The sequence below is a fragment of the Tasmannia lanceolata genome, unplaced genomic scaffold (genome assembly GCF_043159265.1).
Source record: "Tasmannia lanceolata isolate RefF3 unplaced genomic scaffold, GAP_Taslan_0.1 ptg000018l, whole genome shotgun sequence".
NCBI classification, from domain to species: domain Eukaryota; kingdom Viridiplantae; phylum Streptophyta; class Magnoliopsida; order Canellales; family Winteraceae; genus Tasmannia; species Tasmannia lanceolata.
Window position 1 is genome coordinate 58047582 of NW_027518695.1, and position 26054 is coordinate 58073635.

General features: G+C 40.3%; 1 long non-coding RNA gene across 1 annotated transcript; it reads right to left on the minus strand.

The window, feature by feature from the left end:
- Positions 1 to 19142: 19142 nt before the first annotated feature.
- LOC143851715 (uncharacterized) lies at positions 19143 to 26054 on the minus strand. The gene is made up of 2 exons (XR_013236471.1): positions 25499 to 26054; positions 19143 to 22338 (listed from the first exon to the last, which is right to left on the minus strand). It is a non-coding gene; the product is annotated as an uncharacterized LOC143851715 (long non-coding RNA).

Genomic DNA, 26054 nt, shown 5'->3' on the forward strand with positions numbered 1-26054 from the left:
CTTTATTAAACTCTCTATGGGTGTACTTATCAAATTTAACAAGTAAACTAAAGTTTTTAAATAAAAATAAAAACCCAAAAGTTTTCTAATAAGACAAAACTCGTAACTATGCCTAACCCTGGCAGAAAAAGGGTTATAACTTGCTCAAATCACGTCCGAATCACTGAATCTTGGAGCTTCAAGAGAATGATTCGGAGTTCTTGCAGAGTGGAACCATGCAGTACCAGACACGAGATAGATCTTCCAAAGAACAAAGCTTTTTTCGAATAAGCCAATTCATTTGGGTCCGTTAGATAGGTATTCGAAAATACCCACCTACTGGGACCAAAATCATGTCGAACGGACAAGATTTGATGCCCCAAAAATTGGTTCTATTAAAAAAAATGAAAATACACTATGATTTTTGGTCGGGGATCTATGGTCCAGATTTAATTAAGGTTATTAACCTTTTAGGCCCGTGTGGGGCTGGGTCTTTACAATTCCATAGGACCTAACATGGATAGGGTGTTCCTAAAAAATAGATAGGATCATCCTAACCATTCGCTTTGTAGAGGCATAAAATGGACCATTTTATATCCGTCCCGTTTAAACCTCCACAAATCAGGGGTTAGCGTCATCCTATGACATTATTTTCCAGGAAGACCCTATCTATGTTAGGTCCTATGGAATCAATACCTAGCATCACCCAAACGACATAGGCACCTACCCTATTTCCGAGCGTAGCTCAAATAAGCTATCTGAGGGATACATCAGATAATTTTATCTAATATTATATATATATATATATTTAAATTTTTTATTTTATTTAATAAAAATTACCGAATCCACGGATCTTACTTTTTGGGGTTTGCCGAATCTGATACCTCGAATCCGTGTCGGATCCCAACATGCGAATCTGAATCCATGCAACATATATTGTAAGCATCATCAATCAACTTTTCTAGCATTTCTCAAGGAAAATGGTACTTTATGGTGATCTTGTTGATGACTCAGCTTTCAAAGCACACCCTTCATGTGCTGTGACTACCGTCCTTCTTGGGTACCAACAAAGCAGGCACGACACACACACACAAATTGATGCTTTCACCAATATACTCCTTGTCAATCAAATCTTCTACTTCCCTCCACCATTCTTCATCTTCTTTAGGCGACATTTGGTATTATTGCTTGTCTGGAAACAAGACATCGAGATTGAGAACCATTTTATGCTATATATCTCACCGTAGGTAAACCCAATTGCAATCCATTTGGAAATACGCCTGAAAACTCTTCCACGATGGGCTTAGCATACTCCGAAACACTAGAAACGCCATCACCACTTTTTGATTGCGTTTAGACACTAGAGCGAATACAACATCATTGCCTTTCAGGGATTGTTCAAACTCAAGGCGAGACAAAGCACCATACTTAAGGCACTTTCTAGTCACCTTTAAATGGCACTTATATGAACTTCTTTTGATATATTAGAATAAAGGATTCAATGACGATTTCTTAATTTGGAATAGCATTATAATTTGTTTGAACGTCCTTCATTGCCTAGATATTCCATCAATTTTCTTAGTATCCGAAATACCTTTTTAGATTGTTGCAGGTGGTTCTTCCGGGTAATTCCACTAGTTGATAAGCCCCTCTTGTTTGGGTTGCTCCTGTTACTTCGAGATGTCAATATAATTGATTAAACCTGACTGACTCACTGGGTCTACTAGTTTCAGAACTGGAGCTGTTTGTGCTAGAGATTGTCAGCCATTTTTTTGTGATTTCATTGTACTCTCTTTTTCAAAATATGGCGTATAGTTGAGAGATCAATCACTGTTCACTCGTTGGCAGTTCCGATGAGGATGTGAGTTTAGTGTGTGGCACATCCTTGGAGGTTTTCTGCTAAATGATCAGTGGAAAATAAAGACATGAATATTGCACTGAAGGGGGCATTTCTGAAACTTAAACAGTTATGAAAACCATGTTTTTAAGTGAAAAAAATCAAGTGACATGGAATTTATGGTCTATTTTTATCTAATTTTGATGTGCAAAGTTGGTGGATGTTAAAAGTTCTGAAATGGATGCTGGTGGATGTTAAAGGACACTACTATTTTTATCTATTTTGAGAAGCTTGATATCTTGCTATGAAAGAACAAAGAAACTTATAAAGATTATACCCATTTCTGAACTAGTTTTACACTTTTGCTGGATATAGCCTATACTCTGTAGCAAATTTCATCAGCATCCATTTCAGAAGTTTTTTGAGAAACAAAGGAATTCATAAAATTAATAGCATTTTCGTTTTAGTTCAATTAATTGAAGAAGAAAATGTTTTTTCTTGGAAATGCAAGAAGTGTTTGAAGGTTTAATATGCTACTTGAATTGAAAAAAAAAAAGATAATACACAAACATGCTGTATCTTAAACTATGATTCTGATTTTGAAAGAAAGATATACAGAAACGGATGAATTTATGCCAGTCTTTTACTATTTTATCTGTCAGAGAATTCCAAATCTGAGCCTTCTCAATAGGCCACCCTTCCATTGTCTTATACTTAAACTTCTACCAGGATTTAGCCAATGCACTTTGCTCACATTGAAGAACACAGCTACTACATTATGACATGTGCATTTAATAGAAACGGGTTCAGGCTGATAAACAGAGATGATCTATCATGGATGTAAAATATAAAAGCTGTTCTCCATTGCTGGAAGAGAAAATCCACAAAATTCAAATACTAAAACTCTCCTTTTAAAGAGGGTGAAAGTGTGTACCATTTGGATCATAGTTTTAAATCTACACGGTCATCTTCAACTGCCCAGTCGACTCTCTTTTTCTATGGACGTGTTCTTGTTCGAGTCAATCTTTTGCCCTACAAATTAAATTAAAACTTCTTTCAGTCTCTCCAGTTATGACCAGGTCAATCAGTGCATCAACCGGGTACTCGACTGCTTGACTAGATTTACTTTGGCAATGTTTTGACTCTCATGTGCATTTTAAAACACTGGTTTGAATTGTTCTTAGCAAAGATATTGTTACCCTTTATCGATTTCCTTGTGTAACTGATGTGGACTATGTCCCCGGTCAAAGTGATTGGGTATTGGTAGCAAAGGTAGTCATAGTACTTTTTGTTATAGCGGGGGCATTCTTGTAATTTTGTTAATAATAGTGTAGCAATTAGGGGCTACTATGGTAATTATAGAGAATAATGAAGGGGAAATTGTAGTGACATTTTATTGTAATATGGAATAGGAAAGAAGTGAATTGTACAAAGAAGAGGACCACAAAGGAAAGGCCCATACTCTTCAAGCATGACACATGCCCACTTGGGGACCACTTGTGTAACTAACCACCCATGTGATTGGGTGATAAATGTCCTTGGGACCACTTACAAGTGGCAACCAAGGAGGATATAATCTCTCTCATTATGCCAAGTGTCCTAGGGACCACAAGAAAGAAGAGGACAAGTTTCAACACTTATTTGGCTACTAGTCCAACCCTCTCCCCATAAGGGTCTACTTTCCCACTCTATTTTACTAGTAGGTCGAAGTAGTTAGTTGATCTTTCTTTGAATTCTCCTAGTAAAGCTTAGGAAATCAACTAACAAATATCGAATAGGTTATTCTCAGAAATGCTAAGCTGGAAATTCCCGTGTGGATACCTCGTAGATTATAGATCCAACTAGATCTTAGATCTAGCTAGATCTGCAGTCAATATAAGTTTTCTGTCACTGTTGCATTCAAGAGTGACTCCACTCAATAAGTTCCCCACTGAGAAACTGGTTAGCTTCTAGAATTACAGCAAAACCTATTGATCATTTCTCTTCAACAGTTCCTCTCTGTAAACTGGTTAAAGCCAAAGATCTCAGCCACTGAAGTACCTTAATTCACTGATCCAAAGACTGAAGATAGATGATCTGTTTTCTTTAACAAGTTACTGTAACTTCCATCAGCTTCATCATTGAGCGTTGTTCAAAATCTGACGAAACTCGTCTACAGCTTTTCTCCTTTCTGTTAGTTTGATTTTCGTGTGCCTCTCAATTATTAGCCTACCAGGATCAGTGTCAAGAAGAATTGAATCTTTTGAAACCTGCAACAACCTTACTATTTGAACTTCAAATAGTTTGTGAATCCTTAATCTGATCTGGTTGAGATCTGTTGGAAACTTGTGTTGATCAAGGCGTCATCGGTTGATCTTGAGTTTTCACCGATAACTTCTCAACTATCCTTCCCTGAGTTGCTTGCTTGTTCCTTTCCTACCTGAACCACATCAGCCAAGACCTTGTGTCAGTTACAGAAGCAACAAGTCCGGCTCAAACAGCTTCTATTCCTACATCTGAAGTTGATATCACATATGTAGAGACTGATGGTGAGGGCCCACTTAAGGATGCGTTGACAGAGCATATAGAGGATCCTATTTATGTTAAGGGCCGAAGAGAGGTTGAGGCGTCTACTACAAATGGGGATTCATTTGAGGCACCAATAGAGGAGCCTATTGATATAATGATTCTTTGGATATTCATGATGAGCAGGAAGAGTCCGTTAATCTGGACGAGCGTGAGACAGAGATCGCAGTGGATGATTATGGCGAGGCAGTGGATAGATTTTCACCAACAGGAGGTACCTTGGACTTCGCCTTGGTAGAGTTGGACCAGTTTATTGAGCTGAGCTTATGGTAGATGGGCAAAATACATATCGATGGAGACAGATAGGAACTATCGCCAAGATAGGCAAAATACACATCTACAGAGACAGATAGGAACCATCGCCATTTAGATTGAGATGGTGGTGGATCCTTGCACAGAGATGTCTCCTCGCAAAGACAAATGGGCCGTTGGTGAAGGGCCTTGCCTTGGCTACTTACATTTTTGACCCCGGCATCGTAGTTATGTTGCCTTTGGCTTGTTAGTGAGAGACAATATCCTTGCCTGCCCATGACTTGAGTCTACACCTCCAATAGAGGAGTTAAGCTTCAGGACAAGCTCTTTTTAAAAAGGGGGGAGGGGAAGTTTGATATAGACCAAGTCCCTAGTTAGAGCTTATGGGGCGGGGCCTCTTTGATAGAGTTGTGGTAATTAGTTTGCAGTTTGCTTGTATTGATTAGGGGTATTTTATAATAATTGTGAGATGAGGGGAATATGTGTAGTGAGGACAAGATTGTAATTAGAGAGAGAAGTGTGGGAGATTCTGTAGTGAGGGAATGTTTGTAAATTAGAAGAATAGAAGAGGTAAAGGATGTGGGCGATGAGGTCTGTATTAGAAGCACGAAGCGGGTGCAAGAACGGGGGTGAGGAAGCATAGGGGCGAAGAAGAGTTTAGGGTTGGGAGTACCGTGGGAACGTTTATGTAATATTTTCTTTATATGATTTTCAAAATTCAAGTACATAAAAAAATAGTAATTTCTAACTGTCTTCACATATATCTTTCAAATTTTAAGTATGTCTAAAATTAATAATTTCTAACCATCTTCATTTTGTACCATCTTTCCTCGTGCCTTCTGAAGATGCCTTTGGGCTTGCTCCAATGAAGTACTTTCAAGAGTTAGAGGAGTTTGATACACGGAAGTTGGTGATAGTGGACTGATGGTTAATAGGAGTAGGTTGGGAGCACCATGGGAGTGGTTCTCGTCTCTTCGGGAGAGTCATGGGAGCGGCACCCATGAGAAAGGTTCTTGCTTCTAAGGGATGGGACCACACCTTTGTCACTCGGAGAGCTCCCATGCTTGCACAAGACGGAGACCACTCAAGGAAATTTCATGGGCCGCCACTTGTCAGCTGATCCAAAAAATTAGGGGGGGGGGGGGGGGCGCTGCAACAAACAAGTCATTTGAAGACACATGGCAGCGAATGCGACAAGTGGCCTCTACGATTGCCAATTGTACTCAGGACCAGTGGAACATGGGACACATGCAACATCTATATTCATCTTTTTTCCTTGCTTGACAAGTGTCTATGAGGAAACAAGACACTTGTCAAGTTATCAGCCCATCAAGGAGCTCAACCCTCTACTATAATTTGGCGTGAAGTCCTTGCCATCCAAAAAATAAGTGCTCTCATTTCAGTAGTTTTGAAGATGAAAATTTGAAATGGTTTTGGAAATTTGGAGGAAGGCTTGGACAAATTCCAGCCCCCCTTTTCTTGTAGTTTGTTTGTTTTCCTATGGACTTACTTTTGAATTTGCAAGGAGTCCTCTCGGCTTGTAAGAGTCCTTTCCCATCCCTCTACTTGTGCTTCAAAGGATTATAATGGTGAGTGTTGAGTGTTAAATCCGGCCTTCAGCTGTAGCCAGCCGACCTGAGCTAGCCAGAGTGGCCTCTTTTAGAGATGAACAACTTTTGGCTTTAATTGTGTTATCAATGACTTTCATTGTGGATGGTATTGATGTCCTCTTTTATTCAATTGGGATTTTAGCTTGGTAATTTGTACTTACTTGGCTCTGAGATGATAGCTAAGATTTCAATATAGTATAGCAATGGGAATCTTCTATAGTCCAGATGATATTAAGACAGAGTAAGATCATTCTATAGGAACATATTTTTTTCAATGACATTGAAAGATTTGATTTAATAAGCGCAAACACATCTTCTCATATCAGAGAAAGATGATACATCGAGTTTATATTGTATTGAAGGGAAAGTATACCCTGATGGAAAGTGACCAAAATAACCTTAATTCTGATACATAAATAGACCCAAGAGCTCATAGATGCATAGTTTGCTTTTAATTCTATGTGAAATCGATAGGTTGAACTCTGTTTTAGGTTACCCATCCATATATGCTGGCTATGTTTCCTCTCTAGAAGAACTGTGCCATCATAAACACTTACATGAATTATCCATTCAATTTAGAGGTATTGTTCCCAAAGATGGCTTCAGAGGTTTCTTTTGTGGGACTGGTGCAACACTTTGCCGTGAAGTTTCTTTCTATGTTGCTGGAATGAGACTATGCAGAAGCCAAAAGTATGAAGATTATCTTGCATGTAAGTGCTGTACATTAGCTTGTTTTGTGTGCAAGATGGCTTGTCTTCTTTAATCATTCAATCTAAATTACCAGATTTTCCATTCCATTTGTTGAAGTGTGGCTAGTTTTGTGTTGGAATTATGAACAATCTTGGGTTCCGAGTCAATCAACCAACTACAACCTAGATTTCATTGCCCCAAATATTTGTTGCCTAAAAATATTACAAGAATTTATTTGTCTAAGCTTTTCACTCATGGTGGTCATGTTTCTCAGGTTTCTTGCAACTTTCTGTTGCATTTTAGTAGAAAATGAGAAGCATGCCTTCTTGGACATATCCCAAGTCACAATAGTACCCTCCAGTTGTTATATGTGCTGGTTAGTTAAGACATTACACGGCATACAAAGTACCTCCTAGATGGCCTAAAACAGGTGCAAAAATGCTTCTAAAGCCTCATAATCATGGATGAGTGTTTCATCATTGTATAGAAATAACAAAAACCCTCTTCACTCACCTAAAACATAGAAATCTTCTTACTGGATTAGATCTATGGAGCCCTCCTAAAACAAAAAACCTCCTCAATCTCCCCTAACATTGTTGAATTTCTTTTGTGAGAATACTCAGTAAGTGAGAAAGCTCTCATCTTTCTTGAATTATAATTTCTCGAGTACCTGCATCTGGGTAGCTCAAATTTCATGTTTTGCTTATCTTATTTGCCATGCCGAGTGTTTGAATGTTTATTTGTTCTTGTACGCCGATGCCTCAAGACATGTGATTCTGGTAAACTACACACTTTATCACCAATAAGCTAAACTATGCTCTCAGGGTATGCAGGTATGCAAACAGATGCTTCAATTATAAGGTCAAATCTTACCTTTAACATGACATTGAGTTATGCTTAATAGTAGCGATTGTGTTCATGTTCTAATGATTTTTGTATGTTCTGTTGAATTTGATATATGTGCTACATCAACCTCACGATCGGAGTAGGTTAATTCTCGCATCAACCTATAGCTCAATTGGATGGAGGTGAATGCCTCTCCTTTGAGGTCAAAAAAAGAAAAAGTTCCTCCATTTGCCAAATGAGTTGCAAGTTTTGTAGGACTTATGCCACTTCATTTCTAGGACTTCAAATAACCATGTGAACAAATGACTAGATGTCATTAGTGAATATTTGTTTTGGGAACAATGTTTCCTAGAGGCCACAAAATAGGAAGGTCAAGTCTCAATTCTGGAAAGCATTATACTGAAATTAATTTGGGGAGTAGGCAAGTATCTATGATTGGGCTAGAATCTCTACCTCATCTGCTTGCTATATCGCCACATAAGTTTCTGCACTATGCCTGTGTAGCATCATTGTTTTACAATCTCAATTTTGTGTGCTCTCTATCCTATGCATTTTCATTTACCTATGTGTAGCATCATGATTTTTCATCCCCAATTTTGAGTGCTTTCTTTGTGTGCTATTTCAGTTATATATCATAAATTAAGTGAGATGATATGGCAGTTCATTTCTTGTTTTTTTTTCTTTTCTTTTCTTTTTTTGTTGTGCGCTGGTAATCCTCAGGGAAAACATTAGCCGACAGTTCTAATGATGCCGGTGTTGATGACTACCGGACAAAAGCTAAGTTGGTGGTGTTGTTCGGTAGACCTCCCAAACGTTAAGGACCAAAAAAGAGGGTAAAACAACTATAAATAAATACATAATTCACAAATTACAACATGAAAGATATTTGGAAATAGATAAGTTAAAGGAGGGGGAAAAACCAAATCATGGAGCAAATGTTCTTTGAAAGTACCACGACCGAGTAACATGTGCTTATAGTCCCAAAGTTAAATTGCCCATTGTAACTTACAGATATGGGTGCCTGTGATGTACAAGAACAACCAAAAATTAGTGTCAGTTTCTCCTTTGCAGAATGGATGATACGGGCTTGGGTCAGGTCGGTTGAGCTTTTGCTAACCTAAACCTTACCCGATTTTAAGGTAAAAGGTTGACTCGAATTCTGAAAAATCGACCCGAGTTGCACCCCTAAATTGGATGAGCTCCACAACCCAAAAGTGGGGCATATGTTAACCAACAGAACAAAAACATATGATGTGATCCAAGTAGCACACAGGTTCTTTAAATTCGAGGATGACAAAGGAATATGAAGTAAAAGGGGGAGAACTCTCAATAATCAAACTCAGTGTACGAACAAGTTATCATTCATGTATGTGTACCGATGAACTTGAAACAGTTGTAAGAACATAAGAATGAAAATCATAAAAAAGAGAAGTCTCTCACAGTGAAGAGCCATACATTTCAGAATGATAGAATTAAAGAGAAAGGAAACTGTGACAAATAAATGATGCAACAGCCAGAATACATTGGGAAATATACAAAGGCTTTATAAGGTTTAGGACTAGGAAATCTTATTCAAGCTCATTATAAACTAATTCAGTCTCAGTTCAATCTGCATAATCAGCAATTTGTTATATTTCTGATGGATTCAATAGAAAAAAAGCCTTAATTAACCACCCAACTTCATCGGTTTGGAACAATTTTTGTAAACTCCAACTTAGACCAAGTATGGTAAAAGATACGGTTGAACCAATGATTGATGCAGCGAGTTTCTTATAAACATGTAAGAGAAGTTTCCTATTGACTTAATATGGCCAAAACCAAGTCGACTCGGTGAGTCAATAACTGACTTAAAATTTTCTAAACAGTGGTGCAGAATTCGGTGTGGGTTGAATGGGTGAAGATTTGTAGTGCATTTAATAGTGGAAGTGAGATGAGACCCCCATAATTTGGTAGGTGGTCTCATCACTTCCACCAATAAGGAAGTGCTTGTTATTGAAGGGAATATTAGGCCTAGCCTTGAGAACTGCAACTTTGACAAAGATCAGTCGCAAAGGCCATACCTTAAGGATGTGAGTAGACACAGGAAAATATGCTTGAACAGTTTCAAAAATACAATACAAGTTTCATCAAATAATTCATAGTTGAATTTCAGCCAAAAAATGCACCAAGATACAAAAAGGAAACAAATAGAGAAACATTTATATGTTGTAGTGCTCATTGCCGCTCACCCACACACAGCCCCACGGTTGTGTGCATTTACCTGCATAGCACAAAATATCCACAATAATCTAATAGAAATATAAATTAAACCATAATTATTCCAAATGAATAAGTCTCCACGATTCACGAACAACAACTGTCTGCCATAAACAATAACTGTATCCGTAAAACAAAAAGGGCGAGAGGATTTCAACATACACTTGGGATTGAATCTCAAGATTGGTTCTTAGTATCTTCATCCTTCAATCCGTGCAACTCAAGGAGCCACTACTACAACTTCTAAAGAGTTTGTGTTTCAGAAACACCAAACACCAGGCAGTGAGTGGATCAAGTAGTGCTTATCTTTTCGATAATCTTGGGGTAAAGTTCTCTTAAACTTCTGAATTTCAATTCGTCACCATCAGAATCTAGTAACTACGATCTTGGCTTAAGGTCGTTGGGAAGAAGAAAATTTGTTTTATGTGATTGAAAGATTCTGCCGCACGTAATTCTTCCCATGACACCTTCTACCCTCTGCATTGTAGTGAAGAGAAAGCATACATTTATCAGAATGTAATGCAATTCCAAATGATAAATGAAGTTCAATGAGAATTGTTGTACTGATAGATTTCTTAACATAGATAGCTTTGAAAGTTTTAATGGCAACTATCCTATCAATGCATTCGAGGAAAGATGATTGTGAAGAAGTATATCAAACTATAAGATAGATATAGAGAAGAGAAGAAAAGAAATAAAAGTAAAAAAGGAAGGTCAGTTGCATCTTACTGTCTTAGAGGAGGGCTTTTATAAATGCAAAATTTCACGTCTAGATTCATTTCTCTTGTTGGCACCAAGTTTCTCTAAAAAGGAAGCTCAGCTACATCTTACTGGTTTTGAGGAGGGTTTTTACAAATACAAAATTTCACCTCTGGGTTCATTTCTCTTGTTGGCACCAAGTTTTTCCTCATTGCACTTGTTGGCGCAAATTCCTTAAGCATAAGTACTTCCAAAATAGCTATATGATTGTAAACCAAAACTGAAAACTAAAATCCACACTAATAAACAATCAATATTCCTTAAAACACATGAAGAATTCACAATTCAAATATATTCAAACACCAAAAATTCATCTTATACATATTTTAACAAAAAAAAAGTTAAACACAAACACCAAAACAATAGAAAGTCAAACCAAATCAAACACCACACTCAAACCAAATTCAAAATTCAAAAAATAAAAAAGTACGACTCAATTGGATTACATTGAACCTACGAACAAAATAAACCAAAAAAAAAATATATTGATAAAGAATTATTCATGCAAATAAAGGCTCATCATGCATCAATAAGTAAATGAACATTACTTACAAATGCATAAACCCAAGCGACATTTGCTCCAACGTCATCTCTTATGGTTTTGAACCTTCCATACGGTCTTACAAAAGGTTCATCATGAACCAAGGGTACTTTAATACAGACTACACAGAATCCGTGTCCGAATGGTGTGCCCCTAAGGGTGTCAATTTTGGCTCGGGCTCGGAAGCTCGCTCGAGCTCGGCTCGAAAAAAGCTCGGCTTGAATCCTTAACGAGCCGAGCCGAGCCCGATTTAGGCCAGGCTCGGCTCGGCTCGGCTCGTTAAGGCTCGTTAAGAATTTAATATATTTAAATATATATATTATATATTAATATATACATTAAAAGAGTTGTCCAGGGAGTGAAAGGGGGGGGGCAAAATATGTCACTTCATTTTTGGAACCCCATTTGTTACTAGGACCACCCCCCATAGTGTAAAAAAAGTAGTCAAATTACACTAGTAGGGCTGTCCAGGGAAGATGAGGGGTGTGAACTTAATATAACCCGAGCTCGGTAAGGCTCGCGAGCCTGGCCGAGCCTGACTGAGCCGGGCTTTTGAGCTTAACGAGCCGAGCCGAGCCTGGCCAAGCTCGGCTCGGCTCGTTTACACCCCTATGTGCCCCCAACTTCTGCCATTGGATCTTCTGTCTAAAGAAAATATTGTGTGCCACTTCCACATCATGTCGTGTGAGGCCCATCACAACAACCTGAGCAATTGAGGGTATATGATGATGGTTATTTAAGATAACTAATCATACCTGTCAAGTACTGACATTATTCTTGGTGAAAATATCAACATATATACCTCGATGGGGGAGGGAACTGCATGACTTGTAGAGGAGAGTGGTGCATCTAACCATCGAGTAGCAGCGTTCGGAACTTAACATATAATAAGATGGGATTTCCTAAGGACAATCGCATATGGCATTTCATGTACAGAGTGTTGCATGAGAGAGCGACCACGTAGGATGAATTAAATGAATAAGAAGAAAAGAGAGCCTATGTGGTGGCTCTCTCATGCAACAGCCAGTCCGCGAAATGCCTTTTGTGATGGCCCCTAGCAAATCCCTAATAAGATAGATGCATTAATTAATATGTAAAATAACAAATTTTAAACTTAATCACACTAAACATAATTAAAATATTAACTGATTGTTACCCCAAAAATTTAATAGAATATTTGCCCATTGTTCTTGCATCTGTGCACTGCTATTCTAGTTCATTTGTCTTTTGAGCTTCTACAGTCTTTCTCTAGCACTCTATACGGCTCCATACTCGGCCATGTCTCTCCTCTCCCATAACCTGAGAGAATACATCATCTCTTGTAGCTACTCGTCGAATAGGCGGGATGTTGAGTCTGGTGGTCCATGAACGAAGACTGAAAATGATGAAACCTGATGTCAAATTTGTCTATATAAACAAATTAGTGTATGAAACTTAAAATTTATGTAGTTTTAGTTGCGGGCTCACATGATAGTATAATAGGGCTTTACTTGTGAGCCGATATGATTGTATTAGTGGAGCCTACTTGTGATGGTCAAATGAGATAGTGAATTAGGGTTACTTGTAAAGGCTACATGGCAGTAAACTGGGGCCAATATGTGAAACCTATTGTAAGTAGAAGTTCATCTCAAATATCTAATACACTTTTTTATCATTTTGTAAATCTCAAATACATAAGTTGAAACGTCTCATATAAATGCAATATATTAGATTGACAATGATATGTGTAACGACATAATTTTTAACACCTTCATCAATATATCCATATCAAAGGTATGTCGTTGCATATATATATATATATGTGTGTGTGCGTCAATGTATCAATTGATACACCCCGATTTATAAACTGTGAGGGGCCTACTCTGGATGGGATCTGGCCCTTGTTATGGCTAGGCCATGCAACAAAATCAACTCTTATTGCGCGATTCTAACCTTCCCATGTGAGAACATAATTTGTTGCTTCTTTGTTTTTTCACTGCCCACTAACAAACCCATTGGAGTATGAGAATTTTTCAGCGTAAGTAGAATTTGATGCATGCTCCATCGCAACTAGGCCTAACAAATAAATTATTTGGATCATTGAACGGGTTCCACTTCACCGGCTCATAATTTTTCTTTAAATGGTTTGTCTATGCATCATTTAGAAACTCTCAAATGTGCGGTTTGCAAGTTGTCTCAGGGGAAAAAAAAATGCAAAGAAACCTTAAAATGTGATATTTTACGCTTAGATTTTTTTCAAGGAAAAACACCAGTAGAAAAGGTATATTAAAAGTGGGTGGTCCAACCATTCGGTGATCAAAACAATCTATCTATTGGTCCTGGTTGATGCTGAAATCTGGACTTCAGCCTAGGTTGGGTGTTGAGAATTCGTTAAAGGGCCCGGTGTTTGGACACGGGGGCACACTCCGATGCTCAAGTCAGAATGGAGTACCAAACAGTATAAATTAAAAGCTAAAGGCAGGGAGAGCTTGAAGAGAAGCAAATGGTGCGGTAGTGTGGTACCCGAATCCCGCGAGAGGGGTGGGGCGCGAGCCGCCGCGCTCTCTCTCTTGGTCTCCTGTATCCACGCGATTGGCGTGTGCATTTAATTATTGATTTGAATTCGTCTTTCATGTGAACTTGGGATCACTTAGGCAATCCGAATTCCACACGAAAGAGACTGACAGAGTCGCCACCTAGATGTGGGATCTAGGACCCGAAATTAACCAGAAATCTAGACTCGCTACCTGGTTACGAGAATGGAAGGTATGGGGAGTTATCCGCCACATGCACCATTCCTGCCCGATAATCGGTCTTCGATTCCAAAAGCTAACTCTTTTAAATTTATTTTAAATGGCTCATTCAACTCTATGTTAATGTGCGAACTAAGTGACATGCATCCTATGATCTAATTTCAATGTGAATCCTAGATGTGTATCTTGATTTATTAATTTGTCTGGATTCATTCTAAGTGAAAGTTCTCCTAGAATTCTAATTTCATGGAAAGCCCTAAATGATTTGATTAAGCATTTACAAGAAAATTAATATCCAAAACACCACAATTTGTTGTGGTGCCGACTCGCGGGTGGTATGCCGTCAGACATCCAAGCTGCCTACGTACCCAAGCCTCACTGGGATCAGAGTCGACGTAGTTCGGTGCACCTAAGCTAAGTTACATATGCCTAACTCAACTAGGACACCGACCTAGACGGGATTGACTGTTTCAACAGTTTTAGGAGAAGTTATTTAATTCAAGTTGAGGATTTTATTATCTTAAGATTTCATCTAAGATGCTATATGATTCTCATCTAAATGCAAATGGTCCCTTAGACTAATGCAGGTTTGCCTACATCCTAGTTTACTAGGCTTGTCCTAGGGAAAGATTGGGTGACTAGTGTAACTAGACCTATGGCACGGTTGCTATACATAGCAAACGTCCGTGATGAGGCTGGACTCCTAACTCTAGGACTTCCTAAAACCTAAGACTCCCTAAAACTTAGGACACGACACGACACCGGTGCTCCTAAATTGGGCTCTAAGGGTCCTTACGACGGAAACCGTAATCCAACGGTTCCGAGAGACACGAGGTGAATCGATTTCAGTTCTTGAGGTTAGTGAAAAAAGGGATGGAAGAGATGATGAAATAGTGTGAGGGAATGAGAAAGATAGAGAAAGGTGCGACTGAACTTGGGAGTGCCAAATTGCCTACGTACCCCGCGATGGGGATCAAGCCACACGTAGTTCCGCTGGGGAGGTTGCTTGGATTTTGGAAAACAGGTTTGGTATTTGGATCAGGAATCGGGTTTGTATTTGAGCATTGGACTTGAGATTCAAAAACATTGATATAGCAATGGGATTTTGGAATTGGGAATTTGCATCAAAGAATTGAGCATATTGGAATCATCAAGGGTTTGAATTTTCGGAATTCAAAGTGGGCGGGCTTATGAGATTCGGCCAAATGGATTCAGACATGCGACTCGGATTGTGTTGGGATATGACTTGGTTGGATTGGGTTAATGGTTAGGGTCAAGTGAGTCGGGTCTAAGTTAGGAGCAAACCCGAGACCAGCCATGGTCTAACTAGGAGGAAGCAGGGTACAAACCAGGGTGCGGACCAGGGTGCACCAGGGTGCGAACCAGCAGGGAACCAGGGTGCGAACCAGCAGGGAACCAGGGTGCGAACCAGCAGGGGAACCAGGGTGCAACCAGCAGGGAACCTGGGTGCAACCAGCAGCGAACCTGGGTGCAACCAGGGTCTAACCAGAGTGCGAACCAGCAGGGAACCAGGGTGCGAACCAATATCGAACCAGGGTGCGAACCAGTAGGGAACCAGGGTGCAACCAGCAGGGAAGCAGGGTGCGAACCAGTAGGGAACCAGGGTGCGAACCAGTAGGGAACCAGGGTGCAACCAGCAGGGAACCTGGGTGCAACCAGCAGCGAACCTGGGTGCAACCAGGGTCTAACCAGAGTGCGAACCAGCAGGGAACCAGGGTGCGAACCAATATCGAACCAGGGTGCGAACCAGTAGGGAACCAGGGTGCAACCAGCAGGGAAGCAGGGTGCGAACCAGTAGGGAACCAGGGTGCGAACCAGTAGGGAACCAGGGTGCAACCAGCAGGGAACCAGGGTGCGAATCAGTAGGGAACCAGGGTGCAACCAGCATCGAACCTGGGTGCAACCAGCAGCGAACCTGGGTGCAACCAGGGTCTAACCAGAGGCTAACCAGGGGGAAAACAGACCCTACATGCTTCCTAACATGGTTTTTCTTTTAAAGTAAAAGATATGCATGAAAACAGACCCTACATAGAATTGAAATAAATGCCTACCTCTTTGGAAACCCACTTTGTGTTTGATTTTTCTTTGATGGTAATTCCTTGAAGATGATTCCTTGCTTGATAATGACTGCTTTTGATATATATCACCCAACGTATAAAATCACCCGATCCGGCAAGGATGGCCGAACCCTTGAAGAGATGAGGGAGAGGGATGAATTTTCTAAGAGAGGGGTTCTTTTTCTTCTTTTCTTGGATGGTGGGATGAGAGGGTATTTATAGGAGAATGGGATAGGAGGTTAGGTGAGGTTAGGTGGTTTTGGATGGTTAGGATGAGAGGATGAGGTTAGGTAAGGTTAGGTGGGGTTAGGTAAGGTTAGGTGAGGTTAGGTGAGGTTAGGTGAGGTTTGGATGGTTAGGATGAGAGGAGAGGTTAGGTGAGGTTAGGTGAGGTTTGGATGGTTAGGATGAGAGGAGAGGTTAGGTGGTTTTGGATGGTTAGACCCAGGTCAAGATCTGCCATTGATCTAACGATTTACGGAAATCGGGTCTCGGAATGGAATCAGGGTCCGGGCTATGAAGTGACCCTAGCTTATTTTGTCCCGATTGATGATCCGTAAAGTCAGATCAAGATATTAATGACCTAAAACATATAAATCAATGATAGAGGGGGTTCTCACATGGATTTAACACACTAATTTATTTGTTGATTAAAACAAAACAAAATGGGGTGTCTACAGATGCCCCTCTTTGGTAGAGATGACGTAGTCATTGAATACCAAAGTTAAAAATGACAGAACCATTTTGCGTAGCTTTAATCGACAAAGGACTCTCTAGACACAACGCACCTTAACATAATGCAAAACCTTAGATGAAACCCTAGAACTTGAATAATAATAAAAACTCGATGCGGCGCCGTTCACAAACGGGCAATTAGAGAATGAGATATCATTTTCGAATGGATTCTGAAGGGAAAGGACAAAGATCGCTCTCAAACAGTTTTTAGAAGGAGATGAGACGCCGCTCACAAGCGGGTTCAACGAGGATAAGAAGCATTCCCAAATGGACTTGGATAATGAGGCACCGTTCACAAACGGCCTCAAGGAGGATAGAAAACCATTCACAGATGGACTCGAGAAATGAGGCACCGTTCACAAACGGGCTCAAGGAGAAGACAAGACCATTCACAGATGGACTCGAGAAATGAGGCACCGTTCACAAACGGGCTCAAGGAGAAGACAAGACCATTCACAAATGGACTCGAGAAATGAGGCACCGTTCACAAACGGGCTCAAGGAGGACGATACCATTCACAAATGGATTCGAGAAAAGAGGCACCATTCACAAACGGACTCAAGGATAAGACAAGACCATTCACAAATGGACTCGAGAAATGGGGCACCATTCACAAACGGGCTCAAGGAGAAGACGAGACCATTCACAAATGGACTCGAGAAATGAGGCACCGTTCACAAACGGGCTCAAGGAGAAGACGAGACCATTCACAAATGGATTCGAGAAATGAGGCACCGTTCACAAACGGGTTCAAGGAGAAGACGAGACCATTCACAAATGGACTCGAGAAATGAGGCACCTTTCACAAGAGGGCTCAAAGAGGACATGAGACCATTCACAAATGGACTCAGAAAATGAGACACCGTTCACAAACGGGTTCAAGGAGAAGACGAGACCATTCACCAATGGACTAGAGAAATGAGGCACCATTCACAAACGGGCTCAAGGAGGACATGAGACCATTCACAAATGGACTCAAAAAATGAGACACCGTTCACAAACGGGTTCAAGAAGAAGACGAGACCATTCACAAATGGACTCGAGAAATGAGGCGGCCCCCGTTCACAAACGGGCTCGAAGAATTTAGAGATTTTTTATGAACTTGAATTTGACGTAGAATTGGATTTGATGAATTTGAGGAATTTGAATTTGACGTAGAATTAGATTGTATGGACTCGAAGAGAATGGAATAGCGTATTTTTACGGAGTTCCAAAGAAATGAGTTATCTTATTTGTATGATGCTCAAAGGGAATAAGTGAACATTTTGAATGGACTTAGAAGAGAATGGAATACCATATTTTTACGGAGTTCCAAAGAAATGAGGTATCATATTTGTATGATGCTCAAAGAGAATAAGAAAACATTTTTGAATGGACTCAGAAGAGAATGGAATACCATATTTTTACGGAGTTCCAAAGAAATGAGGTATCATATTTGTATGATGCTCAAAGAGAATAAGAAAACATTTTTGAATGGACTCAGAAGAGAATGGAATACCGTATTTTTACGGAGTTCCAAGGAAATGAGGTATCATATTTGTATGATGCTCAAAGAGAATAAGAGAACATTTTTGAATGGACTCAGAAGAGAATGGAATACCGTATTTTTACGGAGTTCCAAGGAAATGAGGTATCATATTTGTATGATGCTCAAAGGGAATAAGAGAACATTTTGAATGGACTCAGAAGAGAATGGAATACCGTATTTTTACGGAGTTCCAAGGAAATGAGGTATCATATTTATATGATGCTCAAAGAGAATAAGAGAACATTTTTGAATGAACTCAGAATGAAATACCGTATTTGTACGGCTTCCAAGGAAATGAGACATCATATTTGTATGATGCTCAAAGAGAATAAGAGACCGTAGTTGTATGGACTCGAAGAGAATGGAACACCATATTTTTACGGAGTTCCAAGGAAATGAGACATCACATTTGTATGATGCTCAAAGAGAATAAGAGAACATTTTTGAATGAACTCAGAATGAAATACCGTATTTGTACGGCTTCCAAGGAAATGAGACATCATATTTGTATGATGCTCAAAGAGAATAAGAGACCATAGTTGTATGGACTCGAAATGAAATACCGTATTTGTACGGCTTCCAAGGAAATGAGGTATCATATTTGTATGATGCTCAAAGAGAATAAGAGAACATTTTTGAATGGACTCAGAACAGAATGGAATACCGTATTTTTACGGAGTTCCAAGGAAATGAGGTATCATATTTGTATGATGCTCAAAGAGAATAAGAGAACATTTTTGAATGGACTCAGAATGAAATACCGTATTTTTACGGCTTCAACTTCGGTTGAGATGAATTAATGAATTTGACAATGAAGAATTTGGAGATTTTTCATGAATTTGAATTTGACGTAGAATTGGATTTGATGAATTTGGGGAATTTGAATTTGACGTAGAATTAGATTTGATGAATTTTGGGAATTTGAATTTGACGTAGAATTGGATTTGATGAATTTTGGATTTTTTATTTTTTTTTGGATTTGATGAATTTTGGATTTTTTTTTTTTTTGAACTCAATGAAATCGGGGATATTATAGATCGTGCCTGACAAAGATATCGGAAACTAGGACTTTGACGAATGATGAAACGGCAAACCTTAGGAACGAAGAACCATTACTAACAAGAATGGATCAGAAACACTTTTATGAAACTTCAACAAGATTTTTCTCAAAGAGACTGCTGGTCTTGTCTTTGGGGATTTGGATAACTGAAACCTTGAACAAGACACTTGAAATTGGTAATCTAGAACAACGGCTCTCTTGGATATAACCAAACTAACTGGAAGGAAATTCTGAATTTTAACGGTTCATCTTTCTGAGAAATTGGGTCGACCATCATTGCATCTGAAGCTCTTCCAAGCTTAAGATGCCTTCCTGGGGTATGACATTTTTATGGAAGCTGGGCTTTCTGATGTTTCTACTTCTGAATTCTTCTGAGTTGATCTTCTTTGAAATGTAGCTGTTTGACTAGATTCTCGAACTCTTTCAGGTACAATCGCAGGGAGCTGACGAGGTCGGGCCTCCTTCACCGAGACAGTTGCATCATTTGGACATATGGATGACGATTGACTCCTTTTAAAGAGAAAACTTAGATAAAAGACACTAGTCAAAGGATTGAGCAGCTCTGAAGGAGTGAACATAGAATGACAAAGATTGACTAACTACACAGACAGACACGGTAATGCTTCTGACTTAGTTAACATTTTATTTGGTAAGTCCATCCTTTCGAGGAATTTTTTTTTCAATTGGTAAACACTGGACTTTTTCCTTAAAACAGTAATGCTTCAAGGATTTAATTACGACCCCTAAGATTGCTTAGCTTCAATGCCCCCAGTTTTGAGGATGTCATTTGAATTTGCTTGAACTTCGGTTGATCCTCAGTCTTGATACCGGCTGTAGCCTTCTTATAAATTTGCTTGAACTTCAGTTGATCTTCAGTCTTGATACCGGCTGTAGCCTTCTTATAATGATTCTCTTACCGTGACCAAGTCACCTCTTCAGGGTTTTTAACTTGGCGGACCGTGCTAGCCTTAACTTTTGCCTGAACCGCCCTTCTAGGTTTTCGATTCAGCAGGCTATCCCCTTAGCTTTTGCCTAAGCCGCCCTTTCGGGTTTTCAACTTAGCAGGGGAATGATCTTAAATTTTGCCTAAACCGCCCTTTCAGGTTTTCAGTCTAGCAGATCTTCAAACTCCATTTTTTTATTCATCATCATTTTTTTTCTTTTTGTGTTTCGGGACCTAGATCATTAGTTCTGAACACCGGAAGGACTTTATAGGTAGGATAGGGCTTTTCAAAGAATGGCTTAAGGTTCAACAAAGATTTCGACCGAACCTGTGAACATGTTGCCTACATATCCCAAGGTAGGAATCAGGTCGTGTGTAGTTTAGGGCGAATGCCCCTAGTTTGAAGATAGATTACTTGAAGGTTAATTGATTTTTCATTTTTCTTTTCTTTCTGGAATAATTGACTTCTCTTCTTTTGGAAGTTGTCCCTCTTTTTTCTGAAAGGATTGAATTTCTTTTTTTTTTTGGATCGATTGAATTGCTTTTCTTTTTTGAATTGACCGAACTCAGTTTAACCGAGCTGCCTACGTACCCCAGTGTAGGGATCAGGTCTCGCGTAGTTCGGGGCGAATGCCCCTAGTTTGATGGGTTTTCAAGAAAATTTCATTCAGGCTCAAAGGGTTTGCAAACAGGTATTTGTTTTGACATTGGGTTCTGATTTTGGGATTTATCGGCCAAAGGAGGCCTTTCGATGTTCAGATTGGGAGTCGATCTAGCTTACTAGAGTCCCTCTGGTACTGATTATTTATTTTTTATTATTTTTTTTTTCTTTTTTTTTTTCGGAGTTTGACGGCATTTCCAGGTAAGAGATAATTGATCTTCTTCTTTCAAGATTCTAATACGCGATTTCGACTTTCATAGAGCGAAACTTGTTCTTTGACATCCTCCATCTATGGATTTGTAACTCTTGATATCCGATAATCACTTTTCAATGCTTGCTCTTGAACTTCTTATCTTGAATTTGTTGGCTTCATGCTATGAGTTTGAGAACCAAGGTTATTGATTGGAAATATGAAAGTTGTTTCCACTCCATGCCCCTTGCATAGCATATGATATTCACTTCATTCTTTCTTGAACCTTCTATCTGGGTCTTTCTCTTGGCATTAATGGTAACGCTTACCGGACCATCTTTTTATCCTCAAAATGGGTTTACCAACTCTTCACACTCTTTAGAGGGTAATGTATTTTCAATCGGCATTTACTGGATCAAGGTTTCAGTGCCAGTGTTTACCACTTCAATTTCATCTTTGAAAGGCTGAGATTGGCGCTCCTCCTCTTGTTCAAGTAATCGTTGTGACTCAAGTGGAGTTTCGTCAATTTTGTCCTCATTTGAGGAGGGAGTCTTATTTTAAGATCAGAAGCACACTTAAGAAACGGACACAAGTGAATTATTGGGACTTCCAATTTCATTTAAAGAGAAAGTTCTTACATCTGACAACCTATTCTGAACATGCTCAGGATTCACGACCCTAAAATAGAAAAATCAAAAGATAACTTGCCTGGACTAGGCATTGACCTTGAATTGTAAGACCGGACTCAACAATTGTACTGACCATGGTGACTGACTCAACATAAAATAGTAAATGACTAAAACTTTAACTGCTGCAACTGTCTAGCTTCGGAGGCTCGGCGAAAGCTGGCTCACAAGTAGTTGGGACAATAGAATGAATCCTAAAGGACCAAGACATGACAATGATGACAGATTCGCATAGGGGAATGCCCTTAGTTCAAGGATTATGAGAGTAAACTCTGAAGGATTTAGCAGAAATATTCTTGAAAAAGGTTGCCCTTAGAGGAGGAAGAGACCAAGGGTACAGGCAAGATTGGATCATCAAGATTGCACGATCAAATGATTGAGACACAATTTCTGCCAATGAAGACACAATCGAATCCCACAAGAGACGAATGATAAACACATGATCAAAATGTGAGATTGCATAGGACTATTTTCAACGGATAGATCATGAATGACTAATCCTATGAGATCTTTGGAAATGATGGGATTTATATCCTAACCCCAAAGAAAAAGTTTTTAGTCTTCGCACATTTTAACAGTGTTACCTGAAGGCATCAACCCTAATCCTAATCTAGCGGAGTGGAGAGAGGATCTCGACTCATGACTTTGTTTGTGTACCTAGGACCGATCGTAGCCATTGGAAGATGGACTACGGCCTAATCTAGACACAAATGGGTAAGATATCCTAAACTAGGCTCACACATGTGGTGCACATGTGTTCGTATACTGCATGCATGTGTGGGTTAATCTAGGGGTAAGGCCAAGAGTCCCCTTAGCGCGAATCCATGTTCGATATACTGTACCAGTGTCCGGCGTATCAGTACGTGAACAAGAGATCCGTTTACGCACCATAAAGGTACTAGGCTAAGGGTGGAATGCTTCTCTAGCACAGAGGCACCAGGTGATGAAATCCCAGTCAACCATGCTAGATAACACTCCGGGTTCCTAAAATAGGATGTGTGTGCATGTGAAATGCAAGGGTTTAGATGCAAGTGATATAAGTGTGTGCAATAAGTTTACGCAATCTATGATGCCTTCAGGTTTTGTTAGATTGAGTTTAAGTAAAATGTGATGAGAAAATAAAACAAGACAAACTAATCTAACAAATATAGAGTTTTTATGAGCCAGTTAAATTAAATTCAAATGAATTATCTTTTGGAATTTTAATGAAGTTAGGTGGTCCCCAGCAGAGTCGCCAAACTGTGGTACTCGAATCCCGCGAGAGGGGTGGGGCGCGAGCCGCCGCGCTCTCTCTCTTGGTCTCCTGTATCCACGCGATTGGCGTGTGCATTTAATTATTGATTTGAATTCGTCTTTCATGTGAACTTGGGATCACTTAGGCAATCCGAATTCCACACGAAAGAGACTGACAGAGTCGCCACCTAGATGTGGGATCTAGGACCCGAAATTAACCAGAAATCTAGACTCGCTACCTGGTTACGAGAATGGAAGGTATGGGGAGTTATCCGCCACATGCATCATTCCTGCCCGATAATCGGTCTTCGATTCCAAAAGCTAACTCTTTTAAATTTATTTTAAATGGCTCATTCAACTCTATGTTAATGTGCGAACTAAGTGACATGCATCCTATGATCTAATTTCAATGTGAATCCTAGATGTGTATCTTGATTTATTAATTTGTCTGGATTCATTCTAAGTGAAAGTTCTCCTAGAATTCTAATTTCATGGAAAGCCCTAAATGATTTGATTAAGCATTTACAAGAAAATTAATATCCAAAACACCACAATTTGTTGTGGTGCCGACTCGCGGGTGGTATGCCGTCAGACATCCAAGCTGCCTATGTACCCAAGCCTCACTGGGATCAGAGTCGACGTAGTTCGGTGCACCTAAGCTAAGTTACATATGCCTAACTCAACTAGGACACCGACCTAGACGGGATTGACTGTTTCAACAGTTTTAGGAGAAGTTATTTAATTCAAGTTGAGGATTTTATTATCTTAAGATTTCATCTAAGATGCTATATGATTCTCATCTAAATGCAAATGGTCCCTTAGACTAATGCAGGTTTGCCTACATCCTAGTTTACTAGGCTTGTCCTAGGGAAAGATTGGGTGACTAGTGTAACTAGACCTATGGCACGGTTGCTATACATAGCAAACGTCCGTGATGAGGCTGGACTCCTAACTCTAGGACTCCCTAAAACCTAAGACTCCCTAAAACTTAGGACACGACACGACACCGGTGCTCCTAAATTGGGCTCTAAGGGTCCTTACGACGGAAACCGTAATCCAACGGTTCCGAGAGACACGAGGTGAATCGATTTCAGTTCTTGAGGTTAGTGAAAAAAGGGATGGAAGAGATGATGAAATAGTGTGAGGGAATGAGAAAGATAGAGAAAGGTGCGACTGAACTTGGGAGTGCCAAATTGCCTACGTACCCCGCGATGGGGATCAAGCCACACGTAGTTCCGCTGGGGAGGTTGCTTGGATTTTGGAAAACAGGTTTGGTATTTGGATCAGGAATCGGGTTTGTATTTGAGCATTGGACTTGAGATTCAAAAACATTGATATAGCAATGGGATTTTGGAATTGGGAATTTGCATCAAAGAATTGAGCATATTGGAATCATCAAGGGTTTGAATTTTCGGAATTCAAAGTGGGCGGGCTTATGAGATTCGGCCAAATGGATTCAGACATGCGACTCGGATTGTGTTGGGATATGACTTGGTTGGATTGGGTTAATGGTTAGGGTCAAGTGAGTCGGGTCTAAGTTAGGAGCAAACCCGAGACCAGCCATGGTCTAACTAGGAGGAAGCAGGGTACAAACCAGGGTGCGGACCAGGGTGCACCAGGGTGCGAACCAGCAGGGAACCAGGGTGCGAACCAGCAGGGAACCAGGGTGCGAACCAGCAGGGGAACCAGGGTGCAACCAGCAGGGAACCTGGGTGCAACCAGCAGCGAACCTGGGTGCAACCAGGGTCTAACCAGAGTGCGAACCAGCAGGGAACCAGGGTGCGAACCAATATCGAACCAGGGTGCGAACCAGTAGGGAACCAGGGTGCAACCAGCAGGGAAGCAGGGTGCGAACCAGTAGGGAACCAGGGTGCGAACCAGTAGGGAACCAGGGTGCAACCAGCAGGGAACCTGGGTGCAACCAGCAGCGAACCTGGGTGCAACCAGGGTCTAACCAGAGTGCGAACCAGCAGGGAACCAGGGTGCGAACCAATATCGAACCAGGGTGCGAACCAGTAGGGAACCAGGGTGCAACCAGCAGGGAAGCAGGGTGCGAACCAGTAGGGAACCAGGGTGCGAACCAGTAGGGAACCAGGGTGCAACCAGCAGGGAACCAGGGTGCGAATCAGTAGGGAACCAGGGTGCAACCAGCATCGAACCTGGGTGCAACCAGCAGCGAACCTGGGTGCAACCAGGGTCTAACCAGAGGCTAACCAGGGGGAAAACAGACCCTACATGCTTCCTAACATGGTTTTTCTTTTAAAGTAAAAGATATGCATGAAAACAGACCCTACATAGAATTGAAATAAATGCCTACCTCTTTGGAAACCCACTTTGTGTTTGATTTTTCTTTGATGGTAATTCCTTGAAGATGATTCCTTGCTTGATAATGACTGCTTTTGATATATATCACCCAACGTATAAAATCACCCGATCCGGCAAGGATGGCCGAACCCTTGAAGAGATGAGGGAGAGGGATGAATTTTCTAAGAGAGGGGTTCTTTTTCTTCTTTTCTTGGATGGTGGGATGAGAGGGTATTTATAGGAGAATGGGATAGGAGGTTAGGTGAGGTTAGGTGGTTTTGGATGGTTAGGATGAGAGGATGAGGTTAGGTAAGGTTAGGTGGGGTTAGGTAAGGTTAGGTGAGGTTAGGTGAGGTTAGGTGAGGTTTGGATGGTTAGGATGAGAGGAGAGGTTAGGTGAGGTTAGGTGAGGTTTGGATGGTTAGGATGAGAGGAGAGGTTAGGTGGTTTTGGATGGTTAGACCCAGGTCAAGATCTGCCATTGATCTAACGATTTACGGAAATCGGGTCTCGGAATGGAATCAGGGTCCGGGCTATGAAGTGACCCTAGCTTATTTTGTCCCGATTGA